At 41.7% G+C, this 7,856-nt stretch overlaps 1 pseudogene across 1 annotated transcript; it reads right to left on the bottom strand.

The window, feature by feature from the left end:
- Positions 1–1,202: 1,202 nt before the first annotated feature.
- On the bottom strand, positions 1,203–7,013 carry LOC306919409 (myeloid-associated differentiation marker-like protein 2; annotated as a pseudogene). The gene is made up of 4 exons: positions 7,007–7,013; positions 4,442–4,740; positions 3,220–3,347; positions 1,203–1,523 (listed from the first exon to the last, which is right to left on the bottom strand). The product of its transcript is annotated as a myeloid-associated differentiation marker-like protein 2 (transcript).
- Between the last annotated feature and the right edge of the window lie 843 nt (positions 7,014–7,856).

Below are 7,856 nucleotides of genomic sequence, written 5' to 3'. Positions count from 1 at the left end.
GTTTATTCATAAATTAAGCACATTTTAAGTGTTTGTACAACTTCAATAATAGAAGAAATGCCCTTCAAAAATCCCACATTTGTAAGAATTCCACACAGAAACATACTGTATACCAATTATTTTACAACACATTAAAAATAGCACATCTGCATAATATTAAGTATGCATTCATAAATAAAGCATTTTTGTAAGTTTTGGGTCGGACTCGGACCCACACACACACGCACGCACACACGTACGTTGCACGCACACACGTACACAGACCCACACACATACACACACAAACAGACACGCATGCACACGCCACACATTTAGGGCCTAAATGGAAACCAGTCCGCAAGGACTTTGTTTTGGTGCTAAATATCTCTGTTGGACTGAGTGTTGTGGTGTTAAATATCTCTGTTGCTGATTATACATTCATGTCTAATAGACTATTCAATCAATCAAACACAGACACATGCACACACGCACGCACACATTTTTTGGGGGGTCCAGAGTTAACACTTTAATCGCTCAGGGTTATTTAATCCATTACATTATAGCGCCCGGACCCCTTTATAACACGGACCCCTTTTCCGGACGGACCGGCGGAAGTGGTTGATGTGTGTGTAGCAGCTAACAATAGCCACACCACTCTAGTGATGTGTGTGTAGCAGCTAACAATAGCCACACCACTCTAGAGTCCATCGACAACAACGGGAGACAAGAATAAATCTATAGCGACTAGCGACTGGACCACGGAGCGCCGTCTAACACAGGATATTTTTTCATAATTAGACGGGATGATTTAGATCGCGAGTTATGAACGTTTTAAGATTTACGTTTTCATCAGCTAAACAGGGGAGGGAGTTTTTCGATGACGTCTCACTCTTGCGCGTCACCGAGGATTGCCCAACAGGCGCTCCTAGCCTGTGGAGCCATGCGATCCGTTCTCATATCAATAAACTTCGTCTTTTGGACAATACTTCGTCCTGGGCGTTGGGCGTTACTAATAGAAAGGACAAAGAACTTCGTCCTGGGCGATGGGAGTGTTAAAGAATGTTAAACAAACAGCACCACCCTGTTACAGAATGGTAAACAAACAGCACCACCCTGTTACAGAATGGTAAACAAACAGCACCACCCTGTTACAGAATGGTAAACAAACAGCACCACCCTGTTAAAGAATGGTAAACAAACAGCACCACCACGACCGCGTCGACTCATCCACGCTTGAAGCCGAACAGCCCGAGCAGCGTGAAGGCTAGGTCGGTGGCGAAGAGGCCCAGGTTGACGAAGGTGAACAGCACCACCATCAGCTCCACGGCCCACACGCAGTAGCTGGGCGGGCACTCGGAGGGCCGCGGAACATGAACACGGGCCACAAGACGGCCGCCAGCGCGTACAGAGCCACAGAGAGAGCCAGGAAGATGAAGGAGGCGCGGTCCAGGTCGAACGGGACGCACTTCCTCAGCTTCTTCAGCACGTTGACGGCGATGATCAGAGGGATGATGGGGAAGGGGACGATGTACAGCACCACACACCTGGAGAAACATATTTATAAATATATATTATATGATGTGCAGCACCACACACCTGGAGAAACATATTTATAAATATATATTATATGATGTGCAGCACCACACACCTGGAGAAACATATTTATAAATATATATTATATGATGTACAGCACCACACACCTGGAGAAACATATTTATAAATATATATTATATGATGTGCAGCACCACACACCTGGAGAAACATATTTATAAATATATATTATATGATGTGCAGCACCACACACCTGGAGAAACATGTTTATAAATATATATTATATGATGTACAGCACCACACACCTGGAGAAACATGTTTATAAATATATATTATATGATGTGCAGCACCACACACATGGAGAAACATATTTATAAATATATATTGTATGATGTGCAGCACCACACACCTGGAGAAACATATTTATAAATATATATTGTATGATGTGCAGCACCACACACCTGGAGAAACATATTTATAAATATATATTGTATGATGTGCAGCACCACACACCTGGAGAAACATGTTTATAAATATATATTGTATGATGTGCAGCACCACACACATGGAGAAACATATTTATAAATATATATATGTGCAGCACCACACACCTGGAGGAACATTATTTATAAATATATATTATATGATGTACAGCACCACACACCTGGAGAACATATTTATAAATATATATTGTATGATGTGCAGCACCACACACCTGGAGAAACATATTTATAAATATGTATTATATGATGTGCAGCACCACACACCTGGAGAAACATATTTATAAATATATATTATATGATGTACAGCACCACACACAAAACACATGAAGTGTGGGTCATGACCGAAAGAATAAGGTTGCGAATACAAGCGGCCAAAATGAGTTTTCTTCGACGGGTGCCTGGCATCTCCCTTAGAGATAGGGTGAGAAGTTCAGTCACACCAGAGAGACTCGGAGTAGAGCCGCTGCTCCTTCGCCTGGAAAGGTGGTTCGGGCATCTGGTTAGGATGCCTCTCGGGCGTCTCCCTAGGGAGGTCCTCGACGCACGTCCCACTGGGAGGAGACCCCGGGGCAGACCAAGGCGCAGTTGGTGGAAACACATCGACTCACTGGCCTTGGAACGTCTCGGAATCCCCAAGGAGGAAGTCACTAATGTTGCTCTGGAGAGGAAGTCTGGAGCACTCGCGACCCGACTACGGATAAGTGGTTGAAGATGGATGGATGGATGGATGGATGTTTCTATGTCAGTGGTTCTCAAACATGTCAAGGACCCCCAAAATGATATGTAATTGGCTGCCGACCCCCATCTGAAAATATGTTGTTCCAGGGACCCCCCCCCCCCCCCCCCCTATATATTAATTTGCGCCACTTTTTTTTTTAGTATGGGTCCCCAGCATCTAGAAACTGCCAGATGCTAACTTGCATTATGTTTCAACATTTCAAATTATCATTACGCTTGAAGCAGCATGTGAAACGAGGGGTTTTTCAAGATTCTGAATCCATTTCAAGCATTAATTTTGCACGAAAAACTCTCCACACGCCATCGTCACAAATGTGATGAGGTCAGCACATTTGCCATGTGCCTAAATGGCCGAATTTACCAAGAAGTGTTTTTCGTGCAAAAATGATGCTTGCAAAAAATCCCTAGTTTGCCATAGTTTGCGCGAGCCAATAAACAACCAACTCACAGCGTGAGCCAGGGCTTGCCGTGGTATCCCGTCAGCGACACGAAGATGAGACAGGAAACGAACACCTCCAGAACCTTCCAGAAGCCGGGCAGAGCCGCCAGGTAGCTGCCCTTCTTCCTGTCCAGGATCTGTCAACCACAACAACAACAAGAAAAGGACACAATCAATTGTTTGTTAAATCTATTGCTGCCGCTAGGTGGCAGCATAAGCACACCTAAGGAATGCCACCCGTCCGCTCTAACTCTACGCTCCTTGTTTCCTCTTCCGGGTTATTCAGGGAGGTGGGGGCTGTTGTTATGAGCAGAGTGGTCAGTCGCGTTAGCTCAGAGCCCTTAGCTAGCATTACAACCAGTTACATGTGCTCAGCGATGCGATACAAACTCACAAATGATTTACGATCGTCGGGATGCACGGCGGCTCACCATGGACAGCTCTCGAACCTTTAGAGATACGGCGCTTTGAAAATCCTGTTATAATGGAGGCTCAACGGAGCTGGATTTAAAGATCCCATAGCTGGTGGGGACGGAGGCTCTCCATAGTAACCGGGGCAATGCTAAAAGTATTTTATGTAGACATAACACTCTATAGTGTATAATATATAGAATATAGATATTCCACTGTTAAGTTCTTATATGATTCTAGATGACCATTTCTATGTAAGTGATGTATCACCATGTGTTGTTCTATTGTTCTATTTCTATGTATGTGATGTATCACCATGTTGTTCTTGTTGTTCTATCTCTATGTATGTGATGTATCACCATGTGTTGTTCTATTGTTCTATTTCTATGTATGTGATGTATCACCATGTGTTGTTCTATCTCTATGTATGTGATGTATCACCATGTGTTGTTATATTGTTCTATTTCTATGTATGTGATGTATCACCATGTGTTGTTCTATTGTTCTAATTCTATGTATGTGATGTATCACCATGTGTTGTTCTATTGTTCTATTTCTATGTATGTGATGTATCACCATGTGTTGTTCTATTGTTCCATTTCTATGTATGTGATGTATCACCATGTGTTGTTCTATTGTTCTATTTCTATGTATGTGATGTATCACCATGTGTTGTTCTGCTTACTGTAAATATCTCTGACTACACTGTAAATTATCCTGTACCCTGTTGCTGTTTATACATTTATGTCTAATAAACTAATAAATCAATCAATCAATCAATCAAGCAATCAATCAAATCAACCAACCAACCAAATCATACCTTGTCCTTGACGACCTCCAGCAGGTAGGCGGCGCCACACAGAAAGGCGAGCGTGGTCATCAGCCAGGCGTAGACGCAGCTCCAGCACAGGTAGAAGTTAGCGTAGGCGGTGGCGGACGCCAGCGTCATCAGGGCGGAGCTCATGGCCACGCCCGTGGCCAGGTCGGCCCAGTCCAGACAGAACAGGTCCAGGATCACGTCCAGTTTGAACAGCGCGATGACGGTGATGACCAGAGTGACCAGCGGGCAGAACGCCCAGCAGAACATGGCCCACACCCAGTAGCTGTGGCTGCCCGCACCTACAGAACATAAATAAGCCCATTTAGACCTGAGGCCAGATTCTACAAATGTTTTCTAAATCCTGACCGTTTTCTAAAAATCACACCCGTGTGAACTGAGTGGTGAAAATCCCCCCCCCCCCCCCCCCCCCCCCCCCTCTCTATCTCTCTCTCTCTCTCTCTCTCTCTCTCATTAGCAGGCAACATTTTGGTACTCATTGGTACTGGTCACACACATAGTCACACAAACGGACAAACACCCTCATGTTTCTGCATGTGTCAGTCGTTCTCAAACATTTTCATGTCAAGGAGCCACACAAATATGTATGTATTTGGCCGCATAGATAAATAGAATAAATAGAATCATCGTGTTAATTACGTTATATTGAAAAGTAATACGATCTATTCTGCTAACCTATTATTAGGAATTATAAATACATCTTACTTTCTTCAAACATTGCCAGACATGAGGCACATGTCAGCGGTGCCGGTGGTTTCCGTTGGAGGAATTTTATATTCCTGGCCACCACCGCGTTGTCTTGAAGCATTTGGTTAATGCTTCGTTGCAGAAAACCTTGTTGGCGATGCAGTGTGTTGGCGTGTGTCACCACAACACTACCAACATTTTTTATTCAGCATTGCAGGTCAGCCTTAGATACCTCATCATCTTCGAGTTGGTGCTGTAAGAGAAACAAAAACAAAATAAAAATATGATATATTAAACCGCCATATACAAGGTGTAGGCATGGTCAACTGTCTCGAGTGTCGTCTGAATTACGAACATATTTTAAAATCAACATTTAGTAGATAATTGTACCATGAGGAGCTCAAATTTATTTTTTATTTTTTGAAGGTGGTCGTCTGCTTTGATTTGATTTTTTTGATTTTTATTTTTATTAAGGATTGGTGGCATAGCAACCAGCTAGTCTTCCTGGGGTCCACACAAAAAGGTTTCATGGTGCTCGTCATGGTCTCGTCATGGTCTCGAGTTTGTGGAAAGCCAGTTGTGACTGAGGCTAGGTTAGGTTGGTTTTAAACCAAAGTATTGATGGGCGTGTCAGAGTCAGAGAATGCTGCTATTGGTTGTTTTTGTCACATGTCAAACAAATAAGAATGTGCACGCAGCATTGAGCTGAGTTAATCAGCAGTGTTGCCACATTGGGTTATTTCCACCTATTGGGCTTTTAAAATGCATTGGCTGGAGTAACATTGTGCGGTGTCTTCAAATGTTGTCCTTGTTTTTAACATATCTGGCGGGTTTTATCAGTCTCAAGACTATTTCCTTTTCTTGTTTTGATTACTTATTAAAATGATATTTCAGTGTTGGATCTGTTTGTCTTTCATTTTTATATCATTATTAATAATGATATAATAATTATTTGATGACTTGATGATGAATTTGTATTTATAAAAATGATCTTTATTTATCAAAATGATCAAGGCATCAAATAATTTGATCCTCATTTAGCAATCCTCACGTTCTTTGATAATATCAGTATATATGGAGCAAATGTGTTTACAAGAATACTTTATGATCTTCTGTCACCAATACTTCGCTGTTCCAATCATCAAAAGTTGAAAAGGTGACACTGATTACATCAATAGCACTTGAAGCACAACTGGGAACAGTTATGTATTCACTTCAAAATAGCCTACACAAAAATAATAAAGATAAATAAAGATTTTTTTTTTAAAACTAATGCAAAGCAACACAGTAATATATAGAGCAATGAAAGAGCTGCATAGTCTTCACAAATCAGACAGGCAACAAGCAAATCAGATTTTAAAAATAAATTAAAGAAATATCTCATGTCACTTCCTTTTGCATTAAAAAAAATCATTAAAATGTATGTTGTATCAAACAAACAGTTTTCTGTTTTTTACACTATTGTACTCTCATCTATTAATGCATTTATCATATTTATCAAAGCAAAAACGAGTACATATCTTGGAGTGATGCACGCAGCAGCATCTAGTGTTGATTTATCAAATATAAGTAGAAAGTAGCCTACTTGTTCTAGAAAATAATACATCGTATATATTGAGGTCAAAAATACCCAATACGGGTGTGTAAGAAATAACAAACAGAACATCATGTGTTTACTTTCTCAAACTTTATTTATTTTTTATTCTCCAGCTGGATCCTCTGCCTTTTCTTCTGTAAGAGTATATAAAATACATAATATATCATTTATTGTGATTACCTTCAGTCTTCAGACATATACAGTCATTACATTTAAGTTCATGAATACATGGTGAATACGCTATAGGCCTATTATTTACTCACCGTCCATGCCGAACCATCCACAGGTTGGACAGGTTGGTTTTTCCAAAAAAAATTCTGCTTTAGCAGCTCAACATTGTTCTTGGCCAGGCCGGCCAATGTCTGGCGCAGAGATCTCTCTCTGCCTCCAGGTTGGAGAGGGTGTCCACGACCTGACTGCCCACCGTCTCCAGTTGCTTCCGCAATTCAGCTTTGGGCAGCGTTTGGCATCGATACTTGGAATTTAAAAAAACAATAAAATAAATGTGTTGAAAAGTTTACTATAGGCTAAAATGGCACCGAGCATGACCCACGTACGTGTATCGGTTAGTTAAATATCACTTACATTGATTAGTGTTATTTGATCCAGGAGTTCTTCTCCTTCAGCGGAGATGGCCTTCGGTATTTTGGTTGGAGTTGTCATTTTTCTTTCTTTTCTTTGTATGTTGGTTGTTGGTGATGATGAGATGATGATGAGTTGGTTGGTAGTGTCAGTCATATGGTGTCAGTTCCCGGTTGGCAATAAGCCCCACCCTTGCACCCTATAAAACGTACACAAGTGGGCGCGTTCGGAAATAGCGCACTGAGCCCACTGCGCAATAGAAAGTAATAGGCGAGTGCGCTCCGGTGTGGCATTTTTGAACCCGCCCAGAATCACCCACCCCGCCCCCCAACACGTACACACCTATAGCCAATTGTTTAGTCCGTTGATATGACGTTGAAAATGTTACAACCAATGACATTTGAACATTTTGACCTACTTTTCAAGTGCGGGAACATTTGAAATGTGCCCGTGTCTTTACTTCAGTGTTGCTGAACTGACCGTCAGTGACTGTATCGCTACTGCAATACTGCTAACAACAGAAAGTATGGC

The sequence above is a fragment of the Electrona antarctica genome (genome assembly GCF_951216825.1).
Source record: "Electrona antarctica genome assembly, contig: scaffold_25, whole genome shotgun sequence".
NCBI classification, from domain to species: Eukaryota; Metazoa; Chordata; class Actinopteri; order Myctophiformes; family Myctophidae; genus Electrona; species Electrona antarctica.
Note: the sequence above shows the minus strand (reverse complement) of the source record. Positions and strands in the feature narration are given on the sequence as shown.